The sequence below is a fragment of the Megalopta genalis genome, chromosome 13 (assembly GCF_051020955.1).
Source record: "Megalopta genalis isolate 19385.01 chromosome 13, iyMegGena1_principal, whole genome shotgun sequence".
In the NCBI taxonomy this organism is placed as follows: domain Eukaryota; kingdom Metazoa; phylum Arthropoda; class Insecta; order Hymenoptera; family Halictidae; genus Megalopta; species Megalopta genalis.
In genome coordinates, this window is record NC_135025.1 from 4,622,332 (window position 1) to 4,634,546 (window position 12,215).

At 50.8% G+C, this 12,215-nt stretch overlaps 1 protein-coding gene across 5 annotated transcripts in view; it reads left to right on the top strand.

Moving 5' to 3' along the window:
- Positions 1-12,215, top strand: part of CARPB (Carbonic anhydrase-related protein B) — a 36,773-nt gene that overhangs the window by 4,466 nt on the left and 20,092 nt on the right. The window contains exon 1 of one of the 5 annotated variants that reach the window (XM_033477259.2): positions 10,604-11,095. The exons of 3 other annotated variants lie outside the window; for them this stretch is intronic. The gene's annotated coding sequence lies outside the window, so the exon portion shown is untranslated. Of the gene's footprint in view, positions 1-10,603; positions 11,096-11,144; positions 11,901-12,215 lie in introns of those variants that run through there. One more of the 5 variants, XM_076526016.1, reaches the window with a different exon arrangement.

The window sequence follows — 12,215 nt, forward strand, 5'->3', positions numbered from 1 at the left end:
TGGCTGGCTCGCGGCTGGCTCGGCTGGCCGGTGAATGAAAAGGAGGGCCGAATTCGCGTGATCGCTAATTGTGAATGTAGCCGGGGCTTTGTGACGAGTCCCCGGCACACTCGGGGCTGCTTGCTCACCCCGTATTCGAGTCGGCCAGATTTTGTACTCATTGTCAGAAGTAAAGACCGCCACCCTCGACACTTGTTGCTCGCCATCGACATTTGTCTGCTCCGCAGTTCTATACGCCGGGAGCACCGTCGAGCGGAGAGGAGCCGAGAGAGAGAAAGAGAGAGAGGGAGAAAGAGAGAGAGAGAGAGCGAAGTCGTGCCGAGGCTGGCCGCGTTTCGCTTTCGTGGTCGCATTCTTTGCCGAGTTACACGCGCAGACGGCCACGTACACACCTCGAACGTTGACTTCATAATGCCTGCTCGGCTGGTATTGCGTTTCCTCCGGCTCCTCCGCTTCCTCGCCGCTTCAAATGCGGTGGCCAAGAACGCCCGGGATCGCTGCGGCAACGATTCCGCGCCGTCCTTCCGCGCGGAGAATCTGCGACGAGCGAGGAGCATCTTCGGAATGGCCCTCGGACCCAGTCCAACCATCATTCCCATTCGACCAGTTAACATCTCTGGCACCTTGTCACGATTACTAATTGTCATCCATTTATTCCGATTAATTAATTAATTAAGCTGTCGCCGGATGAATCTTGGACTAGCAAAGTCGGGGTCTGATCAATCGGGGACTCGAATTGCTTGGGTCTACAGCGCGGAGAAAATGCGACGCGTTTATTTCGTCGCAGCTAATCACAGTAATTCCGCCAGTTAGTTTGCCATATATACAATTATAGTCAGAGATGATTCCTGAGGTGATTTGAAGTAACTTTTTCCTTAGCGAAAATGTTCTACGAGGCTTCGTTCACGAGTTATTAACGATAAACAGTCACCAGTGAGAGATCGCGCGCGGCTGACGCTCCGCCCTCGCGACCACTGTCGCTGCGTCATAAGGCGAACGCGACGCGGCATTGGCCGCGAGGGCGGAGCGCCGGCCGCACTCGCGCTCCGATAGGCCAGCGTTTTTCGTGAATAACTCGTTAACGACGCCTCGGAGAACATTTTCGCTAAGGAAAAAGTTACTTCGAATGACCTCGGGAACCCATTATTTCTCGCTCGTACAATAATTTTGGGAAACGTCCGCTGGAAATGTTCATCCGAGAATGGTTACTTCTGCGCGGTCTGATCAACGGCGAGCCCGTGTGCCTCCGAACGCTTCAACTCGGTTCTCGCGGGTAATAAACGAGGGCGCATCGCGCTTATTAGAAGCAATTAAGCGTTGTAAAACGAACGGCGCCGATTATAGATGGGCGGCGTCCGAACAACGGCAAACTTACATCGGTGCATTCAACTTTTGGCTTACACGGCACGAGATTCGTGCGAAAAAGCTCGGCCGCCGTTTTCACGGAATAAAAACCGCGATTCTCGTGTAACAAAAAAACAGAAAAATCGTATTCCGCTGTGCGCGAAGATCGGCAAATAAAACTGCAGGAATTCGCGGTCGTTATATTCGTTGGTTTCTGACCGGGGGAGGGGAGGAAAAAATTCGTGAAAATACGATTCCGTTCTTTTTTTCGAGCGGAACAATTTGTTAGCGACCAGTGATCGGCGAGCACCGTGGCAATCGTCGCGTTTAACATTTACGGCCGCGATCGTGTAACCGCGCGGCTTTAATTCGCGGCGGTGTCGCGGCCGGCGTGTCACGCGAAACAATCATGAATCAAACGGGGGCAAACTCCGTCGTAATTGATAATTGGCCGGGCCCGCGCGGAATTTACTTAATAAGCGATCGAGGACCGATAAGGCTCGGCCGATTTGTCGCCGTTCGAGCCACGCCACGCCGCGGCAAAATGTTGCCGCTGCTAGCCGTTAGTGGGAGAGAGAGAGAGGAAGAGAAAGAGAGAGAGAGAGAGAGAGAGCTTTCAGATGTTATCAGATGTTATCGGGGAACGATAAAATTAACGCGGGGACCGCGGTGTTCCGGGCAAACTTGAATTTGCTTATCCAATAAACGCGATCCGGCGACGGTGTCGCGTTCCGATGAAAATCATTTCGTCCCCCGCCACCCCCTCGCACCCCCGTCGACGGAACGACGACCGGGCCGGAAGCCTCTTCGATTCGCGCGGGGATGGCGCGAGCAAAAAAAGCGCGGTAAATAATCCGTTTGAAATTGTTCATCGGGAACCTCCGGAAAATTTCACCGAGGAACGAAAATATTCGTGTTTTCAGCTTGGCCGGGATCATTTGCAATAAAAATATTTTACTTTAGTCGGCGCATTGTTCAAATAAATTTCATCGGGATCGTGTTTCTACTCCCCCTCTCCCCGCCCCTCGCCGTTCTATCTATCACCGGGCGGGATCGATGTCGGCGAATTATTTACGCGAGCCACGTACCATTTACTTTCGCGGATCACCCTCTAATCGATTAATTGAGGGGCAACCGGCCGCACGGCTTCCTCAATTAGGCGGGGCGCGTTTTCAAATTTTTATTTTTTCCTCGCCCGACTCCGTTCCTGCGTCGTCGACCGATCCATTCTCTCTCCCGGGGTCTTCGAAACGTTTCGACGCCCCCGCCGGGAACTCTCGGCGCGTTCGTGAAAGTCTCGTCAATGAAATTCCATCGCGAGCATATTTGCGTTTCGTTCGCGCGGACGCGGATAAACGGTTAATTTTCGGAATCCTGCGACCGAGGGGCGACCGAGGGGCGACCGGGATTCTCCGAAGGGTAAGTCGGGACCGTCGTCAATCTCGCCGGCCCTGGACAGTAAATTTTTGGCGTCCGGAGCAGCGGGGCGAGTTTAACGCGCATATTAAAGCCGGCTGAAAACGGTAAAATTTTATTTCCCGCAAACATAGCCGGATCGACGTCGCTTCGAGGAAGTTTCACGAGGTCCTCCGGATTCTTCGAGGCCCGAACGTCCGCCGGTTTCCAATAGGTAAATCCGCGATAAACTCGACGAGCTGCCTCCGTGACTTCCGCGCAGAAGCCTCGACAAGCGAACCGGATAATTAACAATCCCGCGGCGATGGGATTCGCGTTGTTAACCGTCGCCGTGAACAAAGGCCGATGATTCGCGCGACGCGACGCGGCGACGCGCGGCGCTTGAAAACCGGCCAAAAATTGGTCGCCGACAGCCGCGGAAAACACATAAAAATTCCGGCCGCGTAACTTCATCTGCATTACTAATGTATCCTCGCTGTCAACACAAAACCGCCGACGGGAACAAGCGTCGCGACGCGGCGCGGCGCGCGACGCCTCGTCGGTCTCGTCGGCCTCGTTGTTGCATCGTTGCTACACAAATTTCGAAGTTTCAAACTCCGTTTTCGACGTCGCGTCGCTGGGATCTTCTCGCGGCGCCGCGAATTAGATTCGCTGAACAGTTTCGTTATCCGCCGGCTAGTACGACGAGAGAAATGAGAAGCGAATTTTCCGAATTTTCATTTATTTATTTATTTATCTATTTATCTATTTATCTATTTAGCCCCTTGCGCTCCGTTGTCTCCTGAGAGGGGACATATCGCTCGAATGTTCCTTCTGAGGGGACATTAAAGTTTCTTACGATAAAGTTTATTAAAATTGATCATACTGTACAAAATTGTAAGAAACAAAATGTCGATTTTCTTGCAAATATATGTTCCTCGACGTCTACAAATTCATATAAATCGAATATCATTATAATATCTCACTTGGTCCCAAAACTATGGTACCTCCGAGAAATGTCGAGTCCCCGAGGAGATTTGAAGTAACTTTTTCCTTTACAAAATTTTTCTCCGATGCGCCGTTAACGAGTTATCAACGAAAAACGCTGACCAATGAGCTGCGTGCTTGCCTGGCGCCAGGCGGCCGAGCCAATCAGCGGAACCGGGCTTCGTGCGGAACCGCCTCGCGGCCGAGTGCTCGCCTTTCATTGGTCAACCTTCTTTCGTCGATAACTCGTTAACAACGCCTCGGAGAAAGTTTTTGCAAAGGAAAAAGTCGCTTCGAATGACCTCAGGAATCTCCGATTCCCCGGAATCGCCATAATTTTGGGAAACCCTCTACAATACAAAGGTTCGTAAGCGCGAACGGATTTACTCGTATTCGCGACAAAGTGGCGCCGATCGGTTGGCAGACAACGTCCAGGATATCGCGGAGTGCAAAGGGTTAAATAATAAAGCAGTCGGTCGTCCGGCAAGCGAAAGATCCGTGCTCGAATCCCGGCGCGGATCAATCCGATCGTTCGACTGATTTTCTCCCGCAGGAGAAAATAAGCTCGAGATCGTATCGCGCGGTGGACCGGGACATTGTTATTAGAAAAGTGTAACGCGCTGCGAAGGACGCGAACGTCGTTCTAATTGCGCGAGACGTCACGGTTCTCGATATTTCGTGATATATTGCCGGCGAGATAGCCGCCCGTAGAAAATGTAGGTCCGTATCGTTCGCGGCAGCCAGAAACAGATGACAGGATATTGCCTTTACGGCAATAATCCATTGTCGTTACTTCGTTACTGCGGCCGCGGGGCCGCGTTATTGCCCGGCCGGGACAAGAATCCTCTCGCTTTTACATTTCATTGGACACCCGTTGATCCGCCACATTTATTTCGGCCGAGTCGACCCTTAACCCTTCGCCCGCTCCGGGACCGCGCCGGACCCGACGCCGCGTTTCACCGCGTTTCTCGCGAACTGAATAGCCGATTGCAACAATTCGGCTAATCCGTGCCTCGATTTATGTCCGAGGACTGATTAAATAATCGCTGAGAACGCTCCGAGGGATATTCCGAGGGACATTCCGGCCGATCCGAATGGACCCGGCGGCCCGGATTTCGCCGACGGCGAAATATTGCCAATAAAACGTCGCGCAGCCTGCGAAACGGGTCGAATTATAATATCGATTCGGAATTCGGACCCGAGGAGGAAAGCTCGACGAACCTTTCGTCGACCTTCCGCTCTTCCTGCGCGAAACGCGTGCATCGCGCCGAGTCGCCGAGGCTTTTAACCCTTTGCACCCTTTGCACCCTTTGCGAGTCCGAGGCGTCGCTAAAAATTGTTACAGCATACTCCGAAATAATTGTAACAGTTGCAGATTTGTTACATTTAAACTGCAAGTTACTGTAGTTTAATAAAAATATAAAAAAATGAACAAGTTCAATAATAAGAATAAAATTAATAAACTGTAACTATCGTATTTTCCAATAAGCTCAATTTCTTACGCATTTCTTACGCTCAATTTCTCGCATAAAATGCAGCTAAACGGATCGGGAAGCATCTGTTGGATCTCGAATTAAAAATAGCCCCGACCGCAAACGGTTAAACAGCTGTCGCGCGAGAACCGGCAACGCTGTCGAGCTCCAAAAATTTCAGATCGTAATTCGCACATATATAATGCATATTCGGTAATCGAACGCTTCCGAGCGCATTGAAAATTGATGGTTAATTTCGTTCATCTCGCGACCACGCCAATTTTTCGTACAAGAGAAATGCGGCGCGCTCTTTTCTTTCGCCCGAGAGAGCGAAGGGTTGAAACGCGGCGGCGTTACGCCGTTCATTCGAGCGGTTCCGGTTATTTAAGTACAAGAGCGCATAAACAAATTAAATCTGGCCGGGCATCCGCCGATGGAAATTCTTCCGGCGAATTCTGCCGGTCCATCCATTAGCGAAAATATCACGGATCTAAATATCCGCGACTCGGTCAATCAATTTCCCCGAATACTTCTGGCTGCTCGAATGGATTCACCCTCGACGTCCCCCCCTTCGCGCGTCCATCTCTGCTCTCTCAATCTCTCTCTTTCTCTCTCTCTCTCTTGCTCTCTCGATTACTCCATATCTCCCGGTTCGACCGGTATCTGACCGGAAAATGCGAAAAAAACCGCGGCACCGCGCGTTCGCGTATACACAAGAAAGAGCGAACTGAAAAACAGCGAAAAAGCGAGGAAAAAAGAATTCGTCGGTTCTGAAAGTTGATTTAAACGTTTGCCCCATGGGAAAGTGGGACGGTGTGGTTCGGTGGCACGGAGAAAGAGAGCGAGAGAGAGAGAGGGCGAGGAGAGAGAAAGGGAGAGAAAACGGAAAAAATTTCTCCATTCGATTCATCGAACGACTAAATACAAGCAACGGCGACGAGGGGGTGGGAAGCGTAGGCGGATAGACGGCGCGACACCAGAACGAATTTCGAGGCTGGCCCGCACCCCCTCCGGCCCCCGCCTGGCCCGCTCCCCGGGCGGCTCGTCAAACACCGAATTTTTTATCCCGGCCAATATCTGGTCGCGGTGAGGGTGATTTTTGCATATCCATGAGCCGCGGCGTCGAACAGCATCGATAACCCATAATGATTGGTGGTCCCGGCGGCTGGCAATCGGCATGAATAAAACAAACATAAGTTTCGCAGCCGGATTCAATATAGCCGTGCGGCTCCTCCTCAAAGTACGAGGAACCAGCTGGAATCGGCACGTAGGCTTTGCTCTCTACTCTTTCTCCCTGTCGCAGCCCCGAAAGCGAAACTCTTGCGCTTCCGGTCCGGCCGGACTCCGACGAAAATTGCTCCCCACCCCCACTTTTTCTTTTTCTACGAGAGGAATACATTCGCGAGAGGAAAAAGCATTCTACGGATTTTTAGCGGAGGCGGCCGGTTTAGCGTAAGTTTGCTAGAACTGTGCCGTGTGTTTCGGATTTATAATGATTGAAATTTATAGCCCTCTCGAGTGATTTAGGTTAGGTTATATTAATTGCTGGGACGGTGTTTGTGTGCAAGATGTAAGCTACTAAGCGATTTGTTGTTCATTGGTTAGCCGTGTTCATCCAACGCGCTGTTTTAAATTGATTAGGGAGAAGGTTTTTTTTCTGTTATTTAACCCTTTGCAGTCGAGGCTAATTTAACGCGAAATCGAAACGATATTTTCTGATCTACGATCGGTGCAGCCCTCGCATGCATGGATATGAAATTGAGCCTATTGTTACTATTATTTCGAGAAATAGTACAACAATTTTCAGTTAGTTTTTTAGTGAAGCCCCAGACTCGTCGATCGAGTGCAAAGGGTTAAATACCTGCTTTATCGTATAAAGCATACGAAGAGGAACTTTCCTTGGGTTTTTAATACAAAAATTAAGCCCCCGGCTTCATTATTAAATGCTTTATTACTTTCTATTATACGAGATTATTGTGCGTGTTTAATGAGCCGTAATAAAGTAACTTGTTGTTTAACGTTATCATTCGAGGCAGCTTATTATTTAACGTTATTATGTGAAGTAACTTGTTATACAACGTTATATAACGTTATATTACGTTACATAACCACATTATTAATACGTTAATGAAGCTGTAACGCGTATAAAATGCGTACGTTTTCAATGGATCAGTCGAGGTTATCGTTGTACTGAATTATTTCATCTCGCAGTAACGAATATTCAAATCAAATATGTTTCAATCGGTCCCCAGCGAATCTGTCGATTAAAGAAGACTGTAACTTTAAACCGTGTTATTCCAGAAAAGAGTAGGTGCAACATAGATCCTTAACCAGTTATAGCTGAGGCGTTTCATTTTCAGAGGGTGCACTTATATAAAATATAGAAGAATATATATATAAAAAAAATATAGAATATAGAATATAGAATTATATAAATTATCGAATATAGAATTATGTAGAATATAGAATATAGAATTACATAGAATATGGAATATAGAATTATATAGAATATAGAATACAGAATTATATAGAATATAGAATTACATAGAATATAGAGTATAGAATTATATAGAATATAGAATATAGAATACAGAATTACATAGAATATAGAGTATAGAATTATATAGAATATAGAATATAGAATACAGAATTACATAGAATATAAAATATAGAATTATATAGAATATAGAATTATGTGGAATATAGAATATAGAATTATATAGAATATGGAATTATATAGAATATAGAATTATATAGGATACAGAATTATATAGAATATAGAATTATATAGAATACAGAATTATATAGAATATAGAATTATATAGAATATAGAATTATATAGAATACAGAATTATATAGAATATAGAATTATATAGAATACAGAATTATATAGAATATAGAATTATATAGAATATAGAGTATAGAATACAGAATTACATAGAATATAAAATATAGAATTATATAGAATATAGAATTATGTAGAATATAGAATACAGAATTATATAGAATATAAAATATAGAATATAGCATTATATAGAACATAGAATATAAAATATCCTAAACATCTTGAAATGTCAGGACATATTTTCGCATCCCCTAAAATTACAATTCAAGTATCCGCTTCTCTGTGACGAGTATACTCGTCTATACACATCTAACTGTTTAAAGACCAACAGATCAGTAGAAACTGGTAGAACTGATGTATCGATTGTACATTATTCTACATCTCACGAATTACACAGTTGCACCACAGGAACCTGTTTAAAGAAACACTTCATCATTTTCGCTGACGAAAAAAAGAGGAAAAGAAAAAAGGAAAAAAGAGAAACCGATCGACGAACAAAGAAAATCATTGTTGCTCCACCATTGTACTCCCGATTTCCAGGGACTGTTAGAAACCAGTCGGCGAGCACGTTAATGAGCGCATTTCCATCGGATCCTGGTCCCTGTTTACGATTTTCGTCGGACAAACGACTCGCCTCGACTGCTGAAAGTTCGAGAGTCCCGCGACGACAAAAAGCACGGTGTTCCCGATTATTTCGTCGGAGGAACGTGATATCTGGTCCGGTCCGAGGGAAAGGGGTCCGAGGGACGGAGGCGAGGGCGAGGATAGCGTGTCGCTAAATTCCATTCGCTTTCGGCAGTCGGCCGCAAATATTTACCCCTCCCCCCCTGTCCCGCGCTCTCGCTGGAAGCGGTGCTCGAAGAAGAGATATCAATGAGAAAATGCCCCGATCCCCATTCTTTACCGTGGACCGGCGCAACGGCACTCGAGAGCGCCGGTACAACTGAAGTGCATTTCTATTCATTCGGACGCAATATAAGGGGATCGGTGAAGTGGACGGCCGATCGGGTCCCGATGCCGAGTTCCACTTTTCCTGTCGGCACACGCGTGCCGGAATCGTCGGAACCTGCCTGGCTCTACCTGCTGCCTGCCTGCCTGCCTGGCTGGCTGGCTGGCTGGCGAGAGAGCCGCGTTTCGGGCAATGCCGCTTTGAAAATCGATAAGCGGCTCCGCGTAGTCGACCAGTCAGGAGCTTTTCGGTGTATCCGCGCGAGATCCTGGCTGGTCACGTGGCCGTCCGTAGCGTCCGCGTAAAACCGAACGCACACCGACGACCCCGCCAGCATGCCCGACGTAATTTCTGCTCTTCGATCAACCCTGCTCTCTCCTCCGCCACCCACGTCCCTCTCTCTCTCTCACTCTCTTTCATTCCGTCTCTCTCTCTCTGCTTCTTTCTGGCTCGCACGGAGCATCTATGAAAAGATTACGTCCCCTGAAATTCGATCGAACGAGCAGCAGCGACCCTCTGTCTTGTTGCTCTTGCCCCGGTCGTTGATCGACGACGGATGATTGATCGAATTAATCTTGTCCGTGTGAGAGAGAGAGAGAGGCAGAGCGCGCGAGAAAAAAAGTGCGCGAAAGAAAGAGAGAGCGAAAGAGAGAGAGAGAGCGTGAGAGAGACTAAAAAGTAGAAAGTAGCGATAAATGGAACGCGGCCAATTTAAATAGGGATCGAGTAACGAGTTCAGGCTGGCCTGGTGACTCGATAACATCTCGGCCCATTGATTATTCCCATGGATAAGGACGCGGCGGGGCGCGGGGGCCTTCGGCGGGGTGGCGCGGGGCAGCGGGGCAGAGGACGGAGGGTCAAACATCTCGAAAAGGTCGATTCATTAGGGATCGCGGTGGAAGGGACGCGCTGGTAACCGGCGTAGATGTATCTCAGCAAGGTTGGAGGACCTCGGCGAAGAAGCGGACGAAGGAGAGAACACGAACAAGAACCAGAAGAACAAGAAGAACAAGAAAGGAGAAAGCGAGAAGGTGAAGAAGGACGAGAAGGACGAGGAGAGGATCGCGAGCGAGGAGGCGATGGAAGAGGGGGCGAAGAAGACGAGGAAGAAGCTCTCGGAAGGAAGCGTCCGCGGTGGTCGGCCGGCGTAGTCCTGGCGGCGTCCATTGCGCAGCCGTCCTCCGAGGATGCCCGAAAGAGTCACGGAGGCGCGAAACGCTCGTTCCACCGTGTCCGGAAGCATCGATGTGGGTGAACGGAGGGCCACGGCCGGAGAAGGAGGAACGAACGAAAGCGGAATAGAGGGTGGAACGGCGGCGGCGAGGAACGCTAGAACGAGGAGGAACGATGATGGTGATCGGGGGGCGCATGCGTGCGCGAAAGCTCGGCTACCGGAAAGCCCGACAGAGATCTAGATGGGGTACGGATCGGCCGAAGCCTGCGTCCGACGGAGAGGCCAAAGAGAGAGAGAGAGAGAGAGAAAGGGTGAGAGAGCGGCGAGAGAGAGAGGCGAGAGGGTACGAGAGGAGAGGGCACGAGGAGAGAGGGTGGCTCGCGGCGGGGAGAGGGGGAGGAAGAAGGAACGTATACAGAGAGCGCGGCTCGTAGGGCAGTCGTTCCTCCTTCGTCGTTCCTTCGCGGAGGCGCAGAGGCCGCGCTTTTAACGAAATTATTCCGTGGGAGAGAAAAAAGCTCGGCCCTGGCCTGGGCTCGCGAGTCGAGACGAGTCGAGACGAGACGAGACGAGACGAGTCGAGTCGAGTCGAGTCGAGTCGAGTTGGGTCGAGTCGAGACGAGGCGATCCAGCCAGCCGTCGACGCGCCTCCACTACTCTCGCTCGGGAGCGTCGCGACGCCTCGTTTCACCTCGTTTCACCCCCGGCCCCGAACGGCGAGCCAGTCGGAGAGAGAGCAGTCTGGTTGTTGCGTGCCGAGAGTACAACGGTGGAACAGTGTCGGTCGTCGGTCGCGTCGCAAAGTGCTGGTGACGAGGAGGAAGCCGCGCGCGGGCGGCCGTCCCACACGAGAGCACCCAGGAGCTGGAGGCGCGCGGCACCCGAAAGCGGGAGTCCGAGGACGTCGCACACGGTTTTCCTCGTCCACGGTCAGTATCGCGGCTCACCCATCGCAAAGGGGGCCTCGACCCCGCTCCCGTTCGACGGACCCCTCTCTCCAAGGACCTTCTCCGGAGCCTCTCGCCGTCCCGCGGCCGGGGACAAGCCTCTCGATACAACAAGCCTCGAGGGCTCGCTCGGGCGTGGATCCGTTCCGCTTCGAACGGCGGAGCTTTTTCGACAGAGTTTTTCCGGCCCCGATCGCCTATTATTGATTTCCGCAGGACGCGGCGCCCGTTTCTCCGCTCGTCACGCGAAAATTTTGGCCGCACCATCGCGCGTTTCGCCGCGATCGATTCGCACGCTCGTCCTCCCACCAGTCTCGCAAGCGCGGCCGACCCTACGCCGAACTCTCTCTCTCTCTCTCTTGCTCTTTCTCTCTCTCGTTCTCTCTGCTCCTCTTCCTCCGCCTCCATCTACCCCTCGCCCTCTTACTCCGCTCCTCTTCGGCCGCGCTCACGCTTTTTTTCCCGACCGTCGCGATCACCGTTTCCGCGGTTCCCGAGGAGGACGGTCCTCCTCGAATCGGCGAATCGAGAGGATCGATCTCCCGGCCGGGCCAAGGATCACCAGGGGCCAAGATCCTGGGGATCCATAAGGGGCTGCCGCGAGTGTGTGCTCCGCGCCGCCGTTGCTGGACAAAAACCGTTGTTGCTGTTCCCGTTCGATCCTTCGAGCCGCGACCGATGGCGATCCTCTCGCGGTAGGAGAGAGACACGGGCTTCCAATCCGGACACGGGCTTCCTCGTCGTCCATGGGACGAGTCGACGACGCTGGAGCTGTCGCCCGAGAACCGTGAGTCGAGCCGTTGCGTTTCTCGAGCGTTCGCGTATCAGCTCCGGTGCCGGCGCGTCGCGACCGCTCAATTATCGCCGGGGCTGTTGTTAACCCGGGTTCTTTCGAGCCGGAGCGATGAAAACAGACTCGGCCATACCTAAATCTCTGTCTGTGCACCTGTGCACCGTATGCAAGCGGAAAGAGCGAGCGCAGCGGAGCGTTCCGCTTCGATAATCGCGCTCGAGCGGAAAGCAGGAGGCCGCTTTCCGCGGCTGATTGGACGGCATTCGAGCTAGAGCCGCGCCGCGATCAAAATTCGACTCGCCGACGGCC